The following is a 26,227-nucleotide window of genomic DNA, read 5'->3' on the forward strand; positions in this document are numbered from 1 at the left end:
ACACACACACACACACACACACACACACACACACACACACACACACACCCTTGATTGTAATGCTTCCTCAAAGCACCACTTCTAGACTTCACTTGGCACTGCCCTTTGTAGTACATCCCAACCTTGGTCTTACTAGCAAAGAACTTACAAAAGCCGGCCGCCGTTTGTCTTCTAGTGTAGTCCAGTGGTAGAGCTTGAAGTAGCCTGTGTGGGTTGCCCCTGGTTCAGTTCTCGGGCAGCAAAAGGGCTGAGGCTGGCTCTTGACCTCTAATCTGGGCTTCTTTCCTCCTTCTGGCCCGGGTCCTCCTGCTCCCATCTCCTTAGACCACAGCTTGAATTCTCTTGCCAGTCCTTGGCTGGAGCTTGCCAACCCACCAGCAAAGTCCCAGGGAGGCTCTGTAATTGAGGGAAGGGGAGCACACAGTGGGCAGCAGAGCACATACTGTGTTCCCTCCAAGCACCCTTACCCCCAAAGGGCACCTCTAATCTTCTCGGTCTTCTCAAAGTTAATCCAGAAAGATTTTGAGTGCCGAATCTCTTCATCTTTAGCCATTGGTAGCTAATCCAAACATTTTTTAAACATCCTATGGGCCAAACAAAATATAGCTGTGGCCCGTATCCCTTCCACAGGCAGCCGGCCTTCCACCACTGATTATCTTGTTGGCATGGGCAAACTTGTTGCACTTGAGGTTTGGCCCCAGGACAACACGTCTTGGATTTTCCATCTTGGTTTTACTCCAGTGAGGACTGAGGGCATGAACAACTTCCCAGTTGAGGGGGTTCTTGAAGGATGTTGTGCTGTGGGCTTGGCTCCCAAAGTCCCTTTCTCTGAAAAGATGAGATGCTTACCTCAGGCCCCTGGGAGAGTGGTTTCCTAGGCTTCTTCATCTGTGTCTTTCCATCACACCCCACGACACAGGCAGAATGAGTATTGACCTCATCTGTTAGGTGAGACAGGTAGGGGCAATTGAATCAGCACCTCTTTCATAAATCCTTGATGGCGAGAGAGATTGCACAGTAGTAGCCGGGCAACCATTTTAGTATAAAAGTAAGTTTCAGGGCAGGTATGAAGAATTTTCCTTATTTATTTTCTTCCAATTATGTATTGAGCGTCTGCTAGGTGCCACTTATTTTACTACGTGCTGTATATACAGAGAAAGATGAAATGCAGTCTGTTTCTCAGAGATTCACAGCCTTAAAGAGGAGACTGGTGTGACAGGAACAAATCCTAGCAGTGTGAAAGGACTTCAGGGGATGGGGGGAGACTGGGGAGGGAAAGATGGAGGGAGAGGAGAGGAGAAGAGGGAAGATGTGTGTGTGTGTGTGTGTGTGTGTGTGTGTGTGTCTGTGTGTTAGGAGAGAGGGAGAGAGAGAAGGAGGGAGAGAGATGAAGAGAGAGGAGGGAGGAAGGGAGGGGGAGAGGGAGAGAGAGAGTACATGCTTTTGATGAACTGGATTTCGCTCAGTGGTCGAGAGTGTGTTTTGGATGCAAAGGCCCTGGGTGGATCCCCAGCCACCAGAAAGAGCACAGCCTTTTGGAGTGGTGACAGCTGATCCAAGGTTTGAAAACGAAGGGGCGTTTCCCATGAGGACGGGTGTGAACATGAAGGAGCTGAGGACCTCTGCAGTTAGTTCCTTCAGAAACTTCCAGTGTGAGCGAGGCACGAGCCTGGAGGAAAGGGATACATACAGGGAGGGGACTGTCTGACAGAGCTTGTCCTGAGAAAAGAAAGAGTCCCAATGAATGTCTTCCCATCTGTAACCTGAAATCAGGTGCAAGGTGGAGGACCAGAGTTCAAAGCCAGCCTCTGAGCTGCACGGCAGGTTCCAGGACAACATGAGTGACGCGCGCTGGATCCTCATCAGAAAATAAATAAATAAATAAATAAATAAATAAATAAATAAATAAATAAATAAATAAATAAATAAATAAGAAAGACAGGACAAATTTACCAGCCTGCCAGGCTATGCAGGAAACAGAATCCAAAAGTCCCATGTTAGGCACTAATGTTCTTGCCAGTGTATCCTTTCAGCCTCAAATTACATAATTTAAGTAAGCCTGAAGTTAATTGCAGTTCATCGTGATTGCAGAGCTATTTATATACCATCGAAGTACTAGGAGTCAAGCTAGGACCAGTCAGGAGCCAGCCCATCTGTACACGGAGTGCCTCATTTTAAAAAGAAATTGCCTTGTGAAACACTACCCTGGATTGTTCTATTGTTAACATGGAGGAGGGAACTTCCTGTTTTTTTTTCCCCCTAAATTTTTTTTTTTTAGAGGTTTCTAAACTGCAAAGGAAACACTAAGTGGTGCTAAATTTGAAGTCTATTGGCTGCAACATTATTTTCTTCCCCCACACCCACGGTCTGTTGCCCCGCCTTCTTAGTAAGTGATGTGTTTACTTATTTATGCTCCACCACCCACTCTCACTTCCCAGTGTGGGACTTCCCCTTCTCCTTTCTCTTGTAGTTTTCATACAGAGCAGAAAGTGCTGGGAGGAGAAGCTGGCAGAGAAAGCCAAGGTGTTGTGGTCAACCACCCTTACTGTCTGGGGACTGAAGCCAGAATATCATGAAGGACACAGCTTGTCTCTCACACAGAGCTGTGGGGTGATGCTCCGACAAGTTATTCTTGGAGTGGACTGATCTCCCTTTGCTCTGCTGTGAGAATTTCTAAAAAGCTTTTCTGTATGAAGACTCCAGGGTGAACGTGCTACTGCTGTCTGACCTCCAGGAGCTGACTCCTCTTAGCCGGGACTGTTGAGGCTGCTAAGGCTGGCTCTGAGCTGGCTGAGAAAGAGTCCTGCCAGGGTCTCAAGCTATGCCACCTGTGTGCCCACTGTTCCTGAGAACTGAATCTTTGTCTAGACCTCTAAGTTTCTCTCAGTCTGAGTCTACACTACTCTACAGGCCAGATTCCTATACACTGGCCAGGGCAGGTTACCCACAGGTTCTAGAACATGTTCCCCAGTGTTACACCTTCAGCTAAATAATCTGCGTGCAATGACTTCTGCCTTTTTCTCTTTTGTTGCTTATTAATAACCTTCGTTCTTTTAGATAGAAAGTACCATAGAACTTCTTTTATGGGGTCTTGATGACCTTTGGTATATGGTCCCAAGTTAGTTTGTAAATTCATGTTTCATGCCCCCACTGTGCTTTTCAATGTATAATCAAGTAACAAAAAAGCACTAACACTTTCTTTAAAGAAAAAAAGGCAGAACAGTGAGAGAAATGTAGTGGCAATGAGACTTATTTAGGTAAGTACTTACTTCGTACCCATCGAATATGAAGCATATGGCATGCCAGTAATAACAACTAAAATTGCTAAAAAAAAGTTGCATTTATTTCATGTATATCCTTTATCATATTTTTCCATCTCCAATTCATCCTTAGAACAGTTCTTCAAGGCATTATCTCTGTTTATTGATGATAAAGCTTAACGCCGAGAGTTGAAGGAACTTGCCTACAGCCACACAGGTGGTGTGGTGATTCTGAGGGACACCTAGGAGTGGCAGTCCCTCTCTGGTGGAGCACAAGGAAAGGAGGGCAGCTCACTGAGCTTCCTTCGGCTTTCTCGCTTCCACACTTGCTCCTTCTTCAGGCTGTGTGGAGTGCTCTCCCTACCTCTGTCTCTCAGCATCTGGAAATGCTTCCCACCCTTCAGGGACGCAGGTGTCTCTCTGAAGGCCTCCTTCAAAGACTGAAAACCTGATAGTGTGGGCCCTGTGCACAGACGCAACAAGAACATTTGAATGCCAAGGTTAATTTGTCCTTTGGGATGCTTCTAGGAGAGATAAGAAACACACATTAGAAGTGACCAGAGAATTCTGTTCCATTCCACAGGTGTTCGGGAGTGCTGGGCAGGAGCCTGGTAACAGAGAGCTCAGCGTAGGATAACTTCTCCCTGTTTTATAGGAGGGCTGTGGTGACGCCCAAGAGGAGGCCATTGTCTGGGTTTAGGTTGTAGAGAATGGTCCTTGTTTGCACAGCTTTGGGGGAGAAGGCGATCTCCTTGAGTGGACAAGTCCCAGAGGAAGCCTACTTGCTAGAGGAGCCAAAATGGGTCTCTGGAGGGTTGTTCCAACTTTGTGCCCCTCCCCACCCCCTGTGTTTCTAGAGTGGAGAGTCAGGTCAGGCCCTGACTGGTATAGCTTCGACTCAGTGCTTGATTAGTAGGTTGGTGACTTTGTTGTGTGCCAGTGGCCATGGGCAGCTGCTTGTAACTGCTTCAGATTCAATGATAAGTAAGGCCCAGAGGAGGATGAGTAGTGACCCCAATGACTGAAGGACATAATGATCCATTCCGGCTTCTGAACACCAGACATTAGGTCAAGGCCCTGGCAGATTTGGTGTCTGATGATGGCTTGTCTTCTTAATCCAGCCTCCTATGGTAAATAAAAGGGATGAAGAATTTCTCTGTGGTCCTTTAATAGAGGCATTCATTTCACTCTTGAGGGCTCCACCCTGTGACCTAATCATTTCCAGGTACTATCACTCTGCTGGACAGCCACATAGGACTTTAGCAGGGACATTTGTGCTTAGTGTACAACAGTAAAGTGCCACGTGTCACGTGTGGGTCGTGATGAAGTCATGTGTCAAATGTTAGAGACTAGAGGAAGATAAACCCTGGTATGTTGGGAGTATCCCAGAACATTCCATGGAAGCGGTGACGTGCCGGCTGAACATGGCAGATGAATGGTTCTGGCAAGCCAAGGGAGAAATGGGCACTCTTGGGGAGAGGTCAATAGGCTCAGAGGCCTGAGTAGACAGTGACGTCACCACTGGTATAACCAGAGTGTGATGAGTGTGGGCCAATGGATCTGCTAGAACCATACACTTCAGGCTTTCCTTTTTAAATAACGCTGATACTACTCAGTACCACAGCCAGCAGAAGACAGAAGAGGCCTTTCCTGTCTTCTGTACTGGAGAGGATGCCCCTTCCTGCTTCCCAACCTCCTCCAAATCAGGGACCACGTGCTTTGCCAGCTTGCTACCTAAGTCAGAGTCCAGAATATTCAAGACTGCTGTCTCAAAGCTGCAGAACCACCCTGCACACAGAGCACCCTGTCACCTTAGCATTATCCAGGTCTGTGCCTGGGCACAGAAGAACAGGGACCTGTTTCCTCCCTACAAGGTTAAAGTTACCAACCCCTGGGTTATGGAATAGAAGAGAAGACAGATGAAAGCGCTTTGCATGCCCCGGGATGCTTCAAAAGTCCCTGCTTCCTCTTTTCTCGCTTTGACCTCCACACTATCACAGTCTGAGCCATGGGGACAGGAACATGGACACACTTCTATTGTTACCTGGCCAGCCTTCCCTCCCCATGGCTTTGCTTTTCCAAGTAAAAACAAAGCAAAACAAAAAAATCAAACAAGCCCAACATCCTCTACGTTCCTCAGCCTCAGCTGGTCAAGGGTTAGAGTGCTCTGTTTTGTGGAGAGACTTTGTTTTCATAGCCAAGGCATTGTTATATGGGAGCCCTGTGCTCACTGCCTTGGTTAGGTACAGATTGGAGAGCAGATAATAGAGACTGGCAGCTAACGGTGAGGTGAACTGGTGGCCAGAGTGGGGGTGGAGTGGGCATTCTCAGGCTGGAGAGAGAGCCTGCCTAAAGATGGAAAAGCTGTCTTCCATCTGTCTCTGTTGGAGGTGATGGTGGAAGTCTGTCCAGGCTGTTAAAGGGGCAAGATCAGGGAATCTGGCAAGGAAGTAACAGACAGAGGTCCCAGTCCCTAAAGGTACTGTCACTGTTGGGGAGGAGGTGCGGGGGGGGGGGGCGACATGATTATTGGTTACCAGACCTAATCTGTCTGCCTGGAACTCTGGCCCTCACAGTCAGACCTGTATTCATCCTGCTTCCCTACTGATCCAGCCCTTTACATCTGCCTCAGTTCACCAGCCAGGTCTATACCAGTGTTAGTGACCTTCGTTTCTTCTGATGCTGGCACCTTGGTGTAGGCCCTGCATCTCTTGTGACTGCCTTCACAGGCAAGTGATGACTGTCCTGTCTGGAGTCTTCTCCAGTTACGCTTGCCTTTGGACCACAATCAGATGGCCTTCCCTAAAAGATGGTTTCTCTACCACAGATCTTCCCTGGTTCTCACATTCTGATCTGCTCTTTTAAGTCTCCAACCTAGACTCTCCTGTGTTCTGAATCCTTCCTATGGATTCCCTCCATCTGTAGACTCCCATAGAAACAGTGGATTCCCTCAGAAGAATATACTGGGGAACTTGTTAAACAAAACAACCCTCAGGTCTACTGTGGGTGGCAGCACTTTAGTAAATTGGGAGCCAGACCTTGAATATATTGAGTTTTAAACTCATATGATAACCTAATAGCATATGAGACAGGACCAGAAACCAGGGCCTTTGCCATGCTATTTCGGGTTCTGTTAGATCTTCTCTCATTAACTCTTTCTTCTGTCCAGATCAGGTGTGGTTACCTCCTTGAGGGAAGATAGGATGCCAACAATCAACTGTCATTTCTCGGGTGTTGGTATAGCTCTGTGCTAGAGCAGCTGCCTAGCATGCAGATGCCCTTAGTTCAAGCTCTAGTACTGAAAAAAAGATTTCTTCTTCTGCCCCCAGGATACAGCAGGATACAGATAGAGTTGGTGTGACCCTGTCTCTAATTCCCCTACTTCCTGTAAGTTCCTTGAATGTAGACAGTCCGTTCTACTCACCTGGTTCTACACTGAAGCTCCCGGGAAATCAATGATGTTAACAGCCACTTCAGTGTGGATGCTACTCTTCAGATAGCACAATAGAAGTATTCTAATGTAACATTTACTTTTGCGATGTTTTAAAGCTATGAAGAAAAAAAAAATCAAGAACGACATCTCAACAAGTTATAAATATAGATTCCAGCTTTAAAGAAAAATAGAAATGCAAAGTTAAGCAAGCATCATTTTTAGCTATAAAATAATGTCTCACAATGATCTTTATAGTCTTGCCCATAAAGAAAGTATATGGCTTGTAAATACATCCGCAGTCATAATAGCTTCCCGACTGAAGTTCAATTCAAGTTAGGGTCAGGGTTTTATTATCCGTTTGTCTCCTGTAGCTGTTTTCTTCAGCACCAGAGGTCTAGCTGGCTCAACTGCTGTCAACAGTTCTAGTGCTCAGTCAGTCTCAGGGATGGCTCCATACCAGGAGTTAGCCATTTAAAACACCTTTGCCGATCCATTCTCATCTTAAATGTCCTCTTATCTGCATTGCTAAAATGAAATTATATATCCATTACCAAAATGAGCGAGTGGGTTTATTGGATCAGAACTGCTTTCTTCGTAATCCTTAACCGACCACAGGCTCCTCTTTGGTGAGTCTGTAAGAGAGTTAACATTCCTTTTTAATCCTGAAATGTTGAGATAAGAGATTAATCTGCTTAGGCTTTATCAATGTGCAAGGCGTGGCCATCTCAACCAGGGAATGCTAGCCGAGAGTTCAACTAGGAAATGGAGAGCTGCAGGAGTCCTTGAACTCCTTTACAGTTTATTATCTTGGGTTTATGAACTGTGGGGAAGGTCACCAAAATGGAATAAAAAAAATACTAAAATCCTTAAGTATTAGTTATGCATTTACTATGCAAAAGGCTTCACAAGCATTGAGATTTAAAATAAAATACCTTCCTATTGTAATGCTACTGAGTACTGAATAAATACTGAGTTGTACTTTTAGGGAAAGCTGCTTTAAGGAACGTATGCACACAACTTTAGAGAAAATAAGTTAAGACACTCTAGATAACGTTAACGTCTGGATAACAGAGATTTCATGCTCCCAGGACTGTGTTCTAAGATTCAGATGAAGGGGGTGGTGTTGGCTCCTGTTAGCCGTGAATCTTTATTTTCAATGATGAAAGTGAAGCCAAGATTGCAACTAGTTAGATATTCACCATAGAAACAGAATCTGATTACACACCACTCAAGACAGTGTAAGACTTGATACATGGTACTTATTTTAAATACTCAAACAATTAAAACCAGGATGAATTATTTAATCAAACAATGAAAAGCTATGAGTCTTTGAATATGCTTTTAAACATTTACCTATCTTTTATATCTGTCTTTGTCTTGCATGTTATTAACATGGAAGCAGATCAGACAAGTCACCCTTAAACTCTGAACAGTTACAGAAGGGTGGTGAAGGGAGACACTGAGGTTGAGGTAAAGGCTTTGCTGGTGCTGAAGTAGAAAACACAGAATCACGGGGAGGCTCATGCACACCCAGAATCTCAGAATGTGATCTCACTTGAAAAAAAAAATGTCTTAGAAAATGTAGTTTGTGAATATGATATGATGCAGAATTAGGGTGGGGCCTAGGTCCAGTGTGATTACTGCCATTCTAAGAGGAAATATATAGACACACACCCAGGACAAAAGGCTCTGTAAAGATGGAGGTAACACTGGGGTGCTAAGAAGAGCTGGTAACTAATAGAAGCAAGATATGACAAGAATAAAAGCTCCCTGGAGATTTCAGAGGGAACACGGCTCGCAGAACACCTTGATGGTGGACTTGTAATTTCCAGAACTTCGAGAGAATAAAGTTTGTTTCTGTGAAGGCCACCAATTTGTGGTTGCTGGCCTGGAAGCTCAGAAAACCAGGGCAGCAACGTGTCAGAGATGAGCTCTTATGTACTGAAGCACCATTTCTTAACCATTCAATGGGCACGATCAACCTACCACACAAAGAGCGCACTGGACTACCTGAGACATGGTAGTACAAGTTGCTCAAGACACACAGAGGTGGTTTATGTAGGTACTAAAGGGCTATCCAATCATGGAAATGCCATCTTAAGAGGATGCAGTTTTCTGTGATGGAGAAGTAACACAGGCAGGAAGCGACAGAATCTACATAACAGAAGCCGGACACACGGTGGCCTCATCACATAAGGATTTCCTTGAGAGACTCCCACATGAGCTGTCAGGGGTGTGTCTCCAGGGTGTGGTCCGTCAGCACCAGTATCCTTCTCTCCTTCTGCTCGTCTGTTCTTACCTGATGCCTTCATGCTGGTTACCTGGAAGTGGTTACCTCCAGCCTCCCCAAATGTTCTTCAGTAAAAGAAGAAAGGGGTGCCACTGAGGCCAACACTAAGAAAGCAAGAACTTTCCCAGAATTCTTCAGCAAGTACTCCATGATTCTCACATGACCAGTGATCCAGGCGGAGGAAATGTAGCTTTGAGGTGGGCTCCGGGGTCCTATGAACAAAATAGACATTGTCTTTGAAAGGAAGAACGATATCATAAGCCTGGCATTAATACTTAGGAGTATTTCCACTAAGAGATTTCCAAACTGGTGGCAAATTGGATTTGTGACCCCCTTCTCTACCCTCAAGGGATTTACAGCTTCTATTGGAGGTGGGTTTTGTAGATCCAGCTATGTGGATTTGAATTCCAATTCTAAGCCTTCCAGATGTTTACAGTCCTGATAACAGGCAAGTTGCTCATCCTTCCTCTCCCAGTTGCTTTCGTGATAAAATAGGAATGAATATCCATTACTTTAAGAATCGCCTGACTTAACTAGCTCAGGTGTTGACTATAGTCACCTCTCTGCCTACATGAGGGGTTTATTTCAAGACATCTTTACCCCAAATCTGGGTGCTCAAGTCCCTTATATGAAAGTGCATAGTATTTACATATAGCCAACGTACTCTTCCATGGACTCTAGATTGCCTCCAGATGATTCATAAGAACTAAGGCAAGTAAATAATTGTCATACCAAATGATTTAAGAAAAAATGCCAAGGACACAATGTCTGTACATCTTTAGTAAAAATGTAAATGTTTTTCCAAGAAATGTGTGGTTTTTCCCCCCACCCCCACCCCCATACGTTATTGGTTGAGTCCACGGACACAGAGCTTGGAGACAGAGGGCTGAGTAGTCTTTGGCTCTAGTCAGTGCTTAATGAATGAAGCTATGTGTTTTCTCCTTGATGGACGTTATATGAGGGCAAGAAGTGTGTGACACACTTGTTTGGCAGCTCAGAGGCCTTGACAGATCCTAGCTCAGAGAATGACGTCATGAGGTAGAATAGTGCCTGAGGGAGCCTAAGATCTGTTCAGAATAATAGAGTTAGAGAGAGAGAGAGAGAGAGAGAGAGAGAGAGAGAGAGAGAGAGAGAGAGAGAGAGAGCACATGAAAAGTAGGAGGCAGAGGCTCTTTATCCTGGTCCTTCATGCCTTGGGCCACCCGGTCCACCTCTCCTGAACTCTGGATCATTCCTGAAAGTTTCTCTCATCTCTAAGGTACACAAGAGGGACTGGGCAAAAGGCAGGTAACAAGAGTCATGCTTGATCAGTGTTACCATCACAGGCAGTAGAAGTTTTAAGCAGAAAAGCTTTACATGAGGAGCCTTGAAGACTCAGGACTGTTCAGCAGTGGCTGCCTCATGTTCCACACTGTTTTTATTGTAGACTGACCACGGGAACCCTTGTCATGGCTGTGCCAGGAAAAGCATACATTCTATCTCTGTAAGAGACAGTCCTCTCCTAAAGTCATTGGCTGATGTGTCCTCCTTTCAAAGCTCCCAAGAGCAAGTTTTCCTTTTTCAGAGCTCTGTTTGCGTTTACACTTATCTGTGCAAAGGAGCCTGAGAAATGTAGTTTTAGCTTTCCAGCTTCTGCAATACACGTAGATTTGCCTAAAGGACAATAACGAGGGTGCTTAGCCAATGAAGGTAGCCAGCTCAGAAGCCATTCTGAACATCTATGTGAAGTTATTCCAGTAAGCCAGCTTGGATCACAGTGAGGCAAGTCACTGGGAGGAGGGACAGGAGGAAGCTGGTAATATAGCAAGAACCTTCAGAGGCACCGAAGAATGGACATTGGATGAGGCCAGGGATGAGGAACAGAGGAGGAAGAGGGTTAGAGAAGTGATCCTAGCTGTACACAGGCAGATGGTGTACAGAGACTGTCTGCTTCTGCAGTCCCCTTTTGCTTGGTAGGGAGGGACTCAGCTTCAGACAGAAGCACGACTCAGGTAGGGTCTTAGAGCTCAGTTCAGCCTCATCTTAGGAGAGAAAAGTTGTCAGAAGGAGGCTGGCATGGCAGTTGCAGTGTGCTACATGTGGTCTCTCCTGATAGCGCCCCACACCCACATCCACACCCACACCCCCATCCCACCCTAAGGCTTCAGAGCTGGGAATAAATAATCCTGAGACAAGGGGAAGGTGTGCCTGTCACAGCAAGGATCCTTTGTTCAAACCTCCTAGGCACAAGACAAGGGCCTAGTAATCTTCAGGAAAAGAAAAGCTGGGGTGCCATTTTCCTTTTTCATCCCTTCCCTTTTCCTTGTTTTCAGATTAAGTTGGTGTTTTATAGGCTGAGTGAAGCAGGACCAATGAACGATGAGCTGGAGCAGATCGTGCAGACATCTAAGATCTCCAGCTCAGGGTATTCAAGTTCAAAAGGCTCTTCACACAAAAGACCAGGCAGCCAGGATTTCTCCCACCTCTGCCTTTCTCTCTCTCTCTCTCTCTCTCTCTCTCTCTCTCTCTCTCTCTCTCTCTCACACACACACACACACACACACACACACACACACAAATATATGTGTATTAACCATAGAGGGTTTGCTGGCTTTATTGACACTAGTTCATCTTTTGCAGGCTGTGCTCATCTTAGCCCTTTGCTCCGGTATACCTTGGGTAAGAACAAAATCTCAAATGCAATCCGTCGCATGCAAAAGCCATTTTCTAGAAGCAGACACAGTTTAATGCCATTAAATGCAATCAGAAGTTACCAGGCCGCTTACAGGAACTTGCTTCCAAATGTAATCTAATCCAATTTTACCCTCCTTCCTTTGGTATTTAGGTTCCCGGTAGCCAGAGCAAACCAGACCTGGACGTTTCTCGGACAGAGCCGTTTGGCTGCTCGCAGGTGCCGGCTCCCTTCTTGAGCTTTCTCTCTCGGCATCTCTGTGTGATGATGCAGTTAGCTATGGCCTCTGGGTAATAATTGGTGCTACCCAGTGAGGTGTGGTCACACCTTAACCTCAGCTTTAATTGATTCCAAGGGTGTGTCTCATGTATAAGGTGAGGAGTGAGACTACCCTTGCCCTCTACTCGCTGTGTTCTTGCTACCTGCCTCATGGTGTCCTGGTTCCTTATTCCTATCCTTCAACTCTTCTGTACACTTAAGAACTCAAATTTGTTTGCAACTCTTCGATAATCTCTCTCTCCCTCTCTTCCTTCACATACTGTTGGTGGCTTTACTATGTAGGATGACTGACTATACACTTGATTGTCTGTAGTGTATCTCTTGATATTGAAGGAAATGCTAATGGGACAGGGAAAATGATGACTGTCTGGGCAAGCCGTCGTGTACGTGCACACTTGTAGCTAAGTTCTGAGGACCAGGCTTTGTCCTGTGGCGTTTAAGGTTTCCTACCATTGGGCTACATGCATTTTTTTTTCCTCTGTGTGTTAACACAGGATTTTGCTCCAACTTGCTCATTCTCCTTGGCCTGAACCTCTGCCTGGGAATCTGGCAGCCTTTCTTGCTTACCTAGTTGTTTGGCTTTCCCACCCCAGGGCCTGGTTAAATCCCATTTCTTTCATAAAATCTCTAAGTCAGTTTCATCACCCAAGGTTGTATAGTTGTTTCAAAAGTATCCATTTGCTTTCTGTATGACTAATTGGACACAAATGGTAAAATGAGGTGTTTTTAATAGTCATGAGAACAGTCACACAGAGGGAACATGTTACCATGAACAAAGCTTCCAGAATGGAAACCAGAAGCCGACCTTACTGAGGAATGTGTAACCATACACAATCACTGAAGAGGGTAACTTGACTTTACGTAGCAGAGCACAAAAAACAATTCCATGTCAGTCTTTGTCTCCACATTCAGGAGAAGAATATATTATAAGGGTATTGCTGAGGCACTGCTGTAATTCCAAAAGATTGGGGACAACAGGCCTCCAGCCCTGGGGAAGTCGTTGGATGGACAGACTCTGATATAGCACAATGGAGTCCTATGCAGCTATTTAAAAAAAGTAAAGGAAAAATCCTGTGTATAAATATGGAGAGATATATAGGACAGAGAGAAAGCAGAGAGGCAGAGAGAGGTTCAGGACCATGGTGTTGTGTGTTAGAGTGTATATATATATATATATATATATATATATATATATATATATATTAGCAAAGAAGAGTGTTCATCGTATGTTTGCTGCATATTCCTACAAAACACCAAAGGCAGACAAGGCATATGTATTGTATGTATGCCTAACACATCCGTACTGCTTTCAGAAGGAAACACTGTTGGTTAGCAGGTGGAACTTCCAAAGCTGGGTGTGGTGCTACATGCCTTTCATCACGGAGCCTTCGAGATGAGGGCAGGAGGATGAAAAGATCCAGGTCTTCCTCAACAGCACAGCCGGTTCGAGGCTAGCCTGGGATACGTGAGACTGTCTTAAAAAAAGAAAAGGAGGCAAAGCTTCTACTTACTATATGTATTAGTCAGGGTTTGTTAGAGGATATTGTGTGTGTGTGTGTGTGTGTGTGTGTGTGTGTGTGTAATAGATAATAATACACATGATAAAGGGGCTTATAGGCTAGGGTCCAGTTTGTCCAGCCATGGCTGTCTACCAGTGAAAGGTCTAAGAATCCAGTAGTTGTTCTGTCCCTGAGGCTGCGTGTCTCCCCTGGAATCCTGAAGACATAGACTCCGATGACAGTGTAGGAATGGACTTGCTAGTGCAAGTGAGAGCAAGCAGGTAAGAGAGCAAGTTTCCTTTTCCGTGTCTCTAAGTATAGCCCAGGTTAAAGGTGTATCTTCCCACCTCAAAAGATCCAGGTTAAAAGTGGTTTTTCCATCTTCAAATGATTTAATTAAGAAAAATAATCTCTCACTGGTATACCCAGACACTTGAGCTTTAATTAATTCCAGGTATAGTCAAGTTAACAACCAAGAACTCCCACCACAAGTCCACCCCTTGTCAACTTGACACATAATTAATACCTCCTTATGTCACGCTTAATTTCTAGATAAAAACAATAAATAGGTCATAATTATGCCTAATATAATATATAACTGTCCCTTATATAACTGCAAAAACATTATACATTTTAGAATAGGTGGCGGTGTCCCTCAAGGAACATTCTTTTAGTTTCTCAAACTTCAATATGATAGCCATGTATATTCTCTTAGTTGATGTTATAAGGAAATTGAGGGAAGCAAACACAGGTATCTATACACACACATCCTTAACAAAATCTGACAGAAGCACTCACGTTGCTGATAGTAATGGAGTGTGCAGCTGGTCACGTGACTTCAGCTGGTATTTCTAACGACCTCCCTCTGCTGCCCATTCTGCATTTTTTTCACCCTCAGCAAGCACCTCCGCAGGTCTTAGCTCTTTTCCTGGAGGAGTGACCCACACCGCAATTCCTGTGGGTCAGGACCCTTGGTTATCCTGCCTGAGTTAGGCTGCTATGGTTTCCCAGTGACTTTAATCACAGGACATGGCAGCACTGAGAGATGCCCTAAAGCAACTCCTGCAGTCCAGGCGTAATCCTTCGTACCCCCATTGTGGAGAAGCAGTCAATTTTCCTTTGGTATCTGGATCAATCATCCCTTCTAACACTGTTACTGCTTTCTTTGCCTGTTGGCTTAAGGGCATCAGAAGCCCAAAGAGGCCATGGGAAAGTCTGAGCTTCCACTTTAATGGAATGTTTGTTGTGGCTCCTGGCAGGAGCACTTGCCCCTCTGGAACCAAAACTTCTAGGGCCGCAGAACCTAAGGTCTTGAGAACAAGAAGCGAGAATTTTCATAGTGGCTTCTAGGGGCGATAGTGTGTGGGAATTATTTCCTCTTCCTCGCCTTGATTCCTGGACCCATGAATCCTGGCTATGGGAGAAAACATCATATATTGGACATTGATTTAAAGCATATACTGCCTTCTAGAGAGCCCTGAATTCTGAAGACTTAACACAGCATGACGACTCTACATAATGATCCTGTGTCATGCACTTGGGATTTGGGGACAGTAGATCTAAGTGGCCTCACTACCTGCCCCTATGCGAGCGGTAACTGTTGATGAGTATGACGGCTATTTGCTGATTCGCTGTGCAGTCACTTCACAGTGTGTATGTGACTCAAGTCACCCTGCTGTACACCTGGAAAACACACATTGTCAGTTACATCTCAGAAAAGCTGGGTGAAAAACAGACACAACTGAAATATAGGTCAAAACTAATGAAAAACAACTATTTGTAGGAGACGGGAAGAGAAGACTTTTCTAAGTATGTTCCATTTGGATGTGGGTCACACCAATGTATTATCTATGTCAAAATAAAATAAATGTAGTTGAGATGTATAGAGCACTATCTCATCTGTGGAATGGATTGTGGTGTGATTAACTTTGCATTCCCTCCTTGACAGTGTTTTCTTAGTGTGTGAACCCAAGTGTCCGAGTGTCCGTCTGCAGAAGGACCAGTGAGCTAAAGGCAGCAGGTTGGATGTGGAAGGAGCCTGGAAAATGGGGACCAGGAGCAGAGGCAGCATTAGTCTCCCACCTTGCAGCCATGGTTGCTACTCTGCCAACTAGCACTCCTCTCTGGGGCTGAAATCTGAGGAAGATAGCTTCCTGACTTGGGGTTCCTCCAGCTGCCTTGCAAATCTAAGAGTTTGCCATTGGATTTTTCAAGTTATTTTCCAGCCTGTTAATTCTGGATATCATTTTTGTTTTCTTGGACACATATATGGTGGTTTATCCTAATAGTACAGTGGTTCTCAACGTTCCCTATGCTGTGACCCTTTAATACAGCTCCTTGTGTTGTGGTGAATCCCCCAACCATATAATTATTTTCGTAGCTATTTTATAAGTGCAATTTTTGCTGCTGTTATAAATCATAATGTAAACATCTGTGGTCTTCTGAAGGTCTTAGGCAACCCCTGTGAGAGGTGAAAGGGTCCTGACCTGAGAAGGGGTCATGACTCACAGGTTGAGAGCAACCACTGTAATCGGAGAACAAAAGATCCTTTGTTCACCCTGTTACATTGTTTCATTCTGGTAAATATAATTGACAGTGAGTGTTATCTGCAAATAGTCTCCACTTAACACACCACTTTGCAGTTGAGTTCTGCTTTCTTTCTAACATACTCTGGCTTTTTGCTGGCTGTTAAGGTTTTCTTTATGAAGCATCCCTCCAGTGGCTTTATGTGTGAGGGTGTGGCGTTACCTTTATGGGTTAATCCACTGATTAGATCATGCAGAGTGAGCCACTATGACTTAACCTGTCTAATTAGAGGCAGATTATTGGGAGTGTCTAATTGAAAGGCCCATCATGTCCTAGTTCTCCCCTCCTGCTCTCTCTGTCTCTCTCTGTCTCTGTCTGTCCCTCCCTCCCTCCCTCTCTCCCTCCCTCCCTCCCTCCCTCCCTCCCTCCCTCTCTCCGGGCCTAAGGTAAAGCAGCCCAGCCTTGTTCTGCCCTCCCCACCCTGACACTTCTGCCTTACCACAGTCCCACAACAACAGGGGCCAAGCAAACATGAACCGCTTTAGTCATGACCCAACCCAATCTTTCTTCCTCTAATTCTGTATCTCAAATATTTGCCACAGCCTCAGAGTTCTGAGGGACATATAAAGAGGGAGGTGTTGGGACATGACCCTTCAGGGAAGAATTCAGGAATCATTCAGTCCAGGTGGTACTAGGAAGACGGCAGGACTCCCTGCCTCAACTCCCACAGTCACCCTTTTGTCAATCACAGTGGGTGTCCTTCATCCAGAGCCTTCAGGAACTCTCTCTCCCGCTGGCTGCCTCATTACATTTCCTTGGATTTGTCTGCCGCCTCATCCTGCTCCTTAGTCTTTTTCAGGATGGGGGAAGAAAATTGAGGCCTAAGACTGTGGGAGGTGCTAAATGACGCACAGGCCTGGGATTTGACATGTGCAGGGTATCTTTGTTTCTCATTGGAAGATGTTTTGAGTTTTCACTTTCTCAAGGCTCTGTTTCTTACACCTGGAGCTCAGCCTCCCTCGGAGCCCCGAGCCTCCTTCCTCCTGGTCATCCTTATTCACCTGTGTGCCTGCCTGTCCACAGGTGCATTACTGTTTCCTTTGGAAACACCAGTTGCTCAGGACTTGGGGCTTTGCATCCTGGTGAAATCTTTTGTCTTAAGCAGAACTACAGTTCACTTATGTACTTTGAACCACAGAAATGTTTAGCAGGAAACACGGTTACAGTTAGCCCAAATAAATGGCACCTTTGGTCAACTAGTGGAAGACCTTTCCAGAGGAAACCGATTCGCAGGTTTCCATGACTCATCAGGACATTGCTTCTTAGGAATCACACGAACTTCCTTTTGTGATGAGATCCTGCGAGAGAGGAATGAAGGACGTGATGGTGACTGACTTGGTGCAGTTTGTGAGTATATATCTGTGGGAAACCAAAGAAAAGTGGCCAGGATAGTGCTCTCAGTGCTTGGACAGCATCTATGCAAGGTGTGCGAGGCTGGGACAGCATCTATGCCAGTTCCAGGGTGCTTTGAGCAGTTCCTGCTCAAATGGTGGTCATGGGCTCAGACACATGCCAGGAGCCTAAGAAAGTTGTTTCTTAAAGTATGGTATGAAAGGGGTAATACTGTAACACATGTCATCCTACATGGTAGTGATTGTGGCGAACAATTAACTGCTTCCTCTTAGGCCTAAAAGATTCCTTCTCGAGGTCTTTATTCACATTGAGAAAATGACACTGGCTTTGTTGTTAGTAATAATCTCCAGTTAAAACACTACTTTGCAGCTGCATTCTGCTTTCTTTCTAACACCTTGACTGTTGCTGGCTATTATGGTTTTCCACATAAAGTACCACTAACATGCTCATGTGTTGACAGTGTTACAGGCAGCCACCAGAGATAACTACTCAGACACAGTTCATAGCCAATTGAAAGTCTTTATTCCAGCTGGCTGAGACTATACGCAGCTATTCTGGACCCAAGTCTAGTCCCAAGCATTTAAAGCAAGAGACGTTTCAAGGTTAAAAACCACATCCTGGTATCTCAGTTTGTAGCTACTGGGGGAGGTTTTGTGCACGAAAGCAGTTTAACAGAAGCTAAGTTAGCTGGGATATAGGAATAATCTCTTATACACTGTGTGGATGCATCACCTGTCAATAAAAAGCTGATTGGCCGATTAGCTGAGGCAGGATTAGAAGGTGGGACATCCAGAAGAGAGATTGGAATTCTGGGAGAATCAGGCACAGAATGAGATTCTCCCCGAAATATGAGGAAGATCGTCACATGAAAGTGAGGAGAGGTAACCAACCATGTGGCAGAACTGAGAATAGAATAAATGAGATAAGTGTGTTACAGGCTAGTGGGAATGAACCGAAGCATTTGGACTAGGCGATTATTCATAATAATTCAGCCTTGGAGTAATTTTGTGAACTTGGGTACAGGTGGAAGGGCACGTGCTCACTCTGGGACATCTTGACCTCAGTTTCCTTGGGTAGTTTTCCATGGAATTTTCCACCAAGGAGATCAAAGTTTACTTCGACCTGAAATGGCCTCAGGCATCTGCCCAACTTTTTTGAGAATCAGATTATAAACCCTGCCCTCAGGGTACCAACCAACCAGCAGAAAACTACTGATTTCATTGCTATAAAACAAAGTGCAAATTCAATACATGAAATAAAAACCACTTTTTGGGGACTCTTGTTTTGTATGAACTAGAAATTCAAAAAGAGCCAGTGGGACAGGTTTGTTTTACTCTGTGATGTCCACGCCTTAGCTGGGATGGTAATGCCTACACACAGATATTAGCTTCCTCATAGAGCAGTGGCCTTACAATAGGCTCCTCTTGGGAAGACTACGGTATTCTACATTATAGAATAACATATAGAATTGGAAATATTATTATGGCCACTTTTAGAAAATGGAATTTTCCCCCAAAGAACTTTAGCAAGCCCCCATGTCATGAAAAAAGGCAGAAAATCAGAAGAAAAAAAAAATGCCACAGACCAGGGGAAGCAGGCTCAGCAGCTATTCACACCCATCCTCAATCAAAGTGGAGACCCACAGCTCTGTCCACAGCCTCTCACCCACCGCACCCTGTATCTTCTCTTATCCCTGCCTCCTTGTGGGTGCTTTGTCTCTGTGTGTTCTGTACCCAGCAAATGAAGGTGGGCTTCTGGGGGAGCCGAGGCCATATGAACTGGTCTGAGGTTCTGTGTGGATTGACGGGGGTGTCTGGGAGGAGCCCATGGCTTCATTATAGTCGTGGGGGGGTCACTGAATTAAGGAAAGGTCATGATCTCCTGCCCTCTTTATAGAACTTCACAGTTCCAAGCTGTGTTTACCCCATAACACTCACTGAATACGCATGAAGATCTTCAGGAAGTCTTAACAAATACTCATGACCCAGGACTGGCTCCAGGCCAACAGCCTCCGGTCCTGCTTATATAGTGTCTAATACCTCACTTGTTGAAAGTTATGTAAATAATGAGGACACAAAGCCAGGGCTTGGGATCCATCAAACTTTCCCCCAGTTGCACAGAAGTTACCATCTTCTATATGGTACAGAATGAGTCTGATAATATCCTTGGGTGAAAGGAATTTGGAATTAGTAATATGTAGAATATTTTATATGCCAAGTGCATAGGGTCTTTTTTAAAATACCCGTCAAAGAATGCATTACGTCTGCCTTATATTAATCATTATATAACTTATAAAATTATATATAGGGCTCATATTTTAAACTATTGTCTGTTTGCTGGACTAATATCAATTATATTACCTTAAAGAGAGTTAAATGTTATCAGAATTTGCTTGTCAATTTATTTATTTACTTAAAATTTCTGTTTATAGTCATGTTATTGCTCTCTTTGCTGTTCCAAAACCCTATAAGATGTGACTTGACTTTCTTCATTGAGTAACTATGCTGTCAGTGTAGGTGACAAGCTCTGTTTATGTAAGTCAGGGAAGAAAACAGGTCAGGTCACTGTGTTCTTTGTGTTAACTTCGTTCTACTCCGAGCCCCTTTTCTCGTTTCCTATTATTTTCTTTTTTTTTATTTCTGAAGGGAAACTTCCCTGCTCAAAAAGACACTGGGTTTCAGTTTTGCAACATAAAAATGGCGGTGGAGGTGGGTGGTAGGAGGTGAGTAGAGGTGGCAGGTGGTGGTGGTGATGATGGTACAATAATGCAACTGTGCTTTCTGTCACTGAACTGTAAACTGAAGATTGGCCAAGACGGCAACATATGTTATGTGTATTTTACCATAATTTAAAACTACTAGTAATAGTTAAAAATAAAAGTATAATTATTTAAAAGCTTAAAAAACAGCTAAATTTTGGGCCAGTGAGATAGTTTAGTGAGTAAGATACTTGTTGCCAAGCCTGTTGACCTGAGTTCAGTCTCCAGGACCCACATGTGGAGGAGAAAACCAACTCCTGAAGGTTGTCTTCTAACTTTCACATGCACACCGTGGCATGCATGACCCCCAAATGCATGCAGACATACATATATACAGACAGACAGACACATTCACACTTTAAAGCAATTGTATTTAATAATAATAAGAGTAAATAACTGGCTTTCCAGAAAAAAAAAAATCTGTTATTTCTCAGGAAAACAATCTACTTGCTAGAGCATTATATCAGAACTAACATATGTGTCAGACTGCAGTCAAATGTGTCCACTTTGGACAAAGTGACCCCAAGTCAGTGGTGACTATGCATTTGGAGTCAGAATATGCCAGGGGCGCATGGCAGACTGCCTTTCTCTCTGGTCTTTACAATTTCACGGTCCACACCAGGGCTGCAATTCCCTTCACTGAAAGCACTCTCTACTGAGCTTCGAGCCTCCAAGTTACCTCCTGACTGTGCACGGTCTCTGGACACTCTCACTAACTCTCTGGTTGTTCATCTGATTTTGAACTTGCTGCCCAGTAAGAGTGCCACATGTTTACCCGATGTCCTGGACCTGCCAGTGTCATGGAAAGTCTTGGTTTTCTGATTTCTTCTGTGTTCACTTCTCCTTCCTCAAGAGCCGCTGGCAGTGAGGGCAAGACCTCCCTCCCTGAAGCCAAGCAGGCTGTGAACAAAGGAAAGGGAGCGTTGAGAACTGCTTAGGGCTCATGGATGGCAAGAGAGACTGACTCCTCTAGCAAAGGCTTGTGTTCTCAGTAGGACTCCCAGGGAGGCATCTGATACTAAGTAGCAAAGAACACTTTTTGCTTTGGCAGAAAAGAATACAAAGGAACAAATAGACTTAGGTTCAGTCTGCGCAGGAAGACCGTCTTAAATGGCACTTGACTACTTACTAGTGAGGCTCCATCTCAGGAAGACCCGATGAGAGTCTTCATGCTGCATGACATATTGTCTAGATGTCTCACAAAATGTGTGTCCTATAAAAAATACAGTAGCTACACACCGAACAGCTTCACCGGAGTTTCCCTGAGACACTGCTGGGCCTTAAAAAATATTCACTAGATGCTTTGGTCCAGAGAAGGGAAGACTCAGTATTTTCTTCTTTTATAACCTCTGCTCCCTTCCTTTTTTCATGCCCCCCCCCACACACACCCTGTAGTGTGTCTGAAGGTATCCATGGCTGCTATACATTAGGAGGCATTCCCACCTTCCAGGAACAAGGCAAATGATAAACCACAGACTGACCATACTGCCTATCGATGGAACAACAGAACAAGAATTTTTGAAGTTATACATTTTCTGGAAAAACTCTTCCCTCTTGCTGACTCTCAGTGGGCAGAAGATGGTGTGGAGGCAATTGGATGGGATCTAGGATTTATTGACCATTTGTGTGCAAAGTACTGTATTTCAAGTTTTAGGTGAATTATTTAATGCTCAGGAACCTCCTTACCATGGTAGGCATCACCCCATTTTATGCATGAGGGAATGGGACATTCGAAGGGCTTACTGTTGATCTAGGTCATCTAGCAGGGAGAATAAGTTCACCTTGTGTTTCAAGACCACTCATCTTTAAAGGAAGGCCCAATGGAGCTTAGATCTTATCTTTCCTCTTGAAGCTTTAAAAAGATAGTATTTATTTATATGAGCATATGGTAGCTGTCTTCAGACACACTAGGAGAGTGCATCTGATCCCATTACAGATGGTTGTGAGTCACCATGTAATGGCTGGGAATTGAACTCAGGACCTCTGGAAGAGCAAGCAGTCAGTGCTCTTAACTGCTGAGCCGTCTCTCCAGCTCTCTCTTGATGCTTTCTTTCCTTTCTTCAGCCCAGTGCTTTAGGGTCACTGGAGACTTCCCTCTTCCTCCACCTTATCAGTGAAGTGCCTGATGACTTCCACATGTCTCCCTATTAAGCATGTCACTGGGCACACTGCCCTGAGTCTCCCATCCAAATAGTAACCAAGCCTGTGCCTGTTTAGCTTCTAACATGGAGCTCATTCCAGATAATGTGTCTATAGATTGCCCTGTAGCTCTCCAGGACCTCCTAGCAAGTTCTGCATTTGGTCGCCATGTGCAAATGTTCCAATAGTTTAGCGAAGAGCACAAAGAGACAATGGTTTTCCTGTGGGGCTAGAAGATGTGCAGTCTTGAGAGGCATTGGCAGCGGTAGCTTTAACATCCCCTGCTGTCATAAGCTAGTTGTCAGGGTGTCTCTGTTCTGATACTCTGGCTGATTGTGGTAACACGATGAATACAGAATCAAGGACATTCTTCATATCTCAGAGTGTTCCATAGCGCTGGACAAGAACAGGCTCCCATGCCTGTGCCAGGCTCACTGGAGCCATGTTTTGGCTGGTGCCTGATTTGGATGACTCTGCTTAAAATAGGACAGCCAAAATCACTTTTTGCTAATAACAGTAATCAGATTTTGTAGTCAGTCCCCACTTAGATTTTTCAACTCCATGGAAAAAAAATTTTTTTTTCTATAGAAAAGGTTATTTTGTGTTGAGTTCTTTTCTTCCCTGTATCCATTGTATACTTTCTATGCGTGTTACATAAATCCATTTGAACATCCTTGTTTTCTTTGCTTAGTTCACACACTGACACTAAGGATTGGTAACAGGGATATATGTTTAATACAGGTTTGACTCAAATGTGTCATCTATTTTAGGTCATGGATGGGTAATAGATTGTTTATAGGATCTTTGCCATTTTCAGTTTTTTTCTTTAACATGTAGGTTTCCATGCCTTTGTGTTTGGGAGATAATATTCTCTAAGTAGCTTTGACACTATTAATAGAGGTGAGAATTCGGAGATGCTTCTCTGCCGATTCCCGGGGAAGGCTTTTCCAGATGTGGAATGCCACAGGGAGTGAGTCTGCCTTGGATAGTTGACAGCTGACAGCCTGTAATCTTCACTGCTAAATTGGGGCTTGGGCCACAGAAGGCAACAACAGCTGGACTGTTGGGAGCCAAGTCCTTGCGCACGGCACACTGTTCCCCACAGCGATTGGCAGGAACCTCAGCCCCCGAAGCTGCACATACTGCTCCAGGACAGGAGGAGAGCCTGGATCGGTACCGGTGCTCTTCAGGAAACACCATGAAACACTCAGATGTGGGCCACAGCTGTTAGGTGGGGATGCATTTCTTATTGCAACCTTTAAATAGTTCTATTCTTCAATTCTCTTAAAGACCAGTTCCTAAGTTGAGGAATATACATAGAGAAGGATTGAGCCTGTCAACTACAGGAAACTGTCTCCTCCCAGGGACTGAGAATGACACACATTCTGGCTGAGTTCCATTTCCTCCCTGATGACCGTTAACCCTATGCCGGGCCATCTTACTAGCTTCCTGACTTCTCTCTTCCTTTTATAGATGGGATAGTACCATCTTTCTCACCTCCACCATAGGTTTCTCCTGGGAATCAGAGAATCAATCTAAGTACTTTGTCCCGTATAAGACCAACTTAAGTAGAAGACAGTAGGGTCAAGAAAAAGCCCTTGTGGTCCATCCCTTCTAGTTCTCTTCCTATTCTGAATCATGTGTGGGTTCCTGGTAATACAATTAGCTACCGTTGGCTGACCTCGCGTCCTGTGCCAGATGGAGCTGAGTGTGTTTCAATCATCACTTCATGTAATAATCCTCAAGAGGGCCTTGCTGGCTGGGCTGTACGACTGCTGCTTCCGTTCACACAGGTAGAAATCAGATTCTGAAGTTACTGTGCCCTTCCAGAAAGATCCATGTACTTTCCCATAAACGGCCTTCTAAAGGAAGGGGCACACTCTGGAGGACTGTACACCTGCAGCCGCTGAGTGGGGTGAGAAAGTAAAGGGCTCTGGAGTGACGAGACAGGGTCAGAGATGCTGGGCAGGGAGAGCAGGGTTTGTGGCTGCAAGAAAAGTTATCAGTTTTACGCAACAGAAATGGTTTGTGATATGCATGCATGCATATACATATATATAAGCATACATATATATATTCTAATATTTTATATGCAGATAATCCTTAAAAGTGCCCAACTAATTAGTTAATGGGATTTTGAGTTCCTGGTGCATATATTTGGAACTAAAGATCTTGATAGTCTGTGTAAAAGCTAGGAGAAGCATAAAATGAGAGAATTGCCAGGATTTCAAAACTTTGTCTAACAGAACAGAAATGGTCCCACTTGAAGTGGTGGCGGAGGAGGCTCGAGGCATGGGAGGCAGAGATGGGTGTGTAGATGCCTTCAGAAAATGCTTTGCACACCACTTCCCAGCTCACCATCTAACCCCGTCTTCGTGTCCAGTGCATCTTTATACTGGTTTTATAGTGATGTCTGTCTGACTCCCACAGCGAGTAGACAGGTTGCAGACACAAGTCACTGTCAGCATCCAGTAGCACGTTGGTGCCTGGTTTTGGTAAACAATCCGGTGATGGTTTCCTGAGTTTCAGGGCAGCTTTTTAACCCAGATCCCTATGGAGGTTCTAAAGAAGAGGAGGCACACTGCCATTCACAACTCCCAGCGCCTTTCCCATCTCTCCAAAGCTCTAGGGTTGGGTATATCTTTGCCATCATTTCCTATGAGTCTCTTTGGGTGAACCCTGCCTGGGAATACACACATACCCAGGTAGACGTGAGACTTCTCCGACTGGCAGGAAAGCAGGTTCTTTCTCTAAGACTGCAATTAGATCTGAGATTAAGCAATCATATCTCTAAAGAAGGGACAGAGTGATGACTTTTGCAGAGTCAATTCTTCCAGCTCAGGTGTCATGCATTATGCAGAAATCTGTTTCTTGGCTTCCTTCAGTTCATTTTCCTTTGTCATCTCATTCTCATTGCTTCCAACAAAGTAGCAGAGCCGAGAAAGAAGTTAAAGCCAAAGACATCTGTGTTTTGCTGCTGAGGGCTTCCTGGAGGGCAGGGAGGGGCCGTGCTACTGTCTTCACAGTTCTCCCCACAGGCCTTCCCACAGGTGGCTAGAAGGTGCTTGGGTGCAGGTGGCTATTTCATTGTGGGTCCAGAGACAGACAGATAGGGGTGGGGATCTAGCTTTGTTTTGCTACAAGTGGTGCTGAAATCCCCGTAGAACCTGGGGCTCTGCTCTTGCTTGGTGTCCCTGTGGTCCTTTTCACACACGGAAGGGGACACTTAATCTGTAACCTGACATCCACTGATTGATGGTCTGGCAGCTCGAGTCCTGCTTCAGTGATTCGTGGTGCTCCTAGGTCTCAGGGGCCCAGGCTCAGGATGGCTTCCAACTCTGGTCCTCCTCCTTCTGGTTATCAACTCACAGAAGCCTTTGTTTGATTGATGGCCCAGCTGGGCTACTCATATGCATCTGGATGGTAGGTGACTGACAGCTGAGGGGCGGAGGAATGGCATCCTCTGCCTTGCCAGGAAAAATAAACAACTGTGAACCTCCAAGATCAAAGTAACTAGCAGAAGAAAGACAATCCAGTCTAAGGATCTGTGGCAAAGTAGGTCATCAGGCTATAGAGAGGAGAGCCTGCACCCAGGCCCTAGGCACTGGTGAGCAGGGCCAGATGGACAGACATTCTGCTGCTGGCTAGAGACTACCTGTTGGTGACAAGAAAAATATCAGATTGTTCTGGGTCACTATTTACCACACGGCAGGGCCTCTGGTTCTCTTTACTCTTTTAACAATTATTAGGTTCCCAGATATAGGTCATATTATTTAACACTTACCATATTATAACTTCAACCTGAGAAGTATGAACAAACTAATAGTTCATTTCAAACAATATGCCGATTGATGGCATTTAGTCTAGGCTCTGCTCCACAGTCACCTGGCAACAGCCAGATGTGCCTGGCTTGCTATAAAAGGGGCTGCTTGCCCCTCCCCCTCCCTCCCTCTCTCTCC

At 44.8% G+C, this 26,227-nt stretch overlaps 1 protein-coding gene across 1 annotated transcript in view; it reads left to right on the top strand.

The window, feature by feature from the left end:
- Positions 1-26,227, top strand: part of Chn2 (chimerin 2) — a 262,148-nt gene that overhangs the window by 41,089 nt on the left and 194,832 nt on the right. The window lies entirely within an intron of this gene.

The sequence above is a fragment of the Mus pahari genome, chromosome 2 (genome assembly GCF_900095145.1).
Source record: "Mus pahari chromosome 2, PAHARI_EIJ_v1.1, whole genome shotgun sequence".
NCBI lineage: Eukaryota > Metazoa > Chordata > Mammalia > Rodentia > Muridae > Mus > Mus pahari.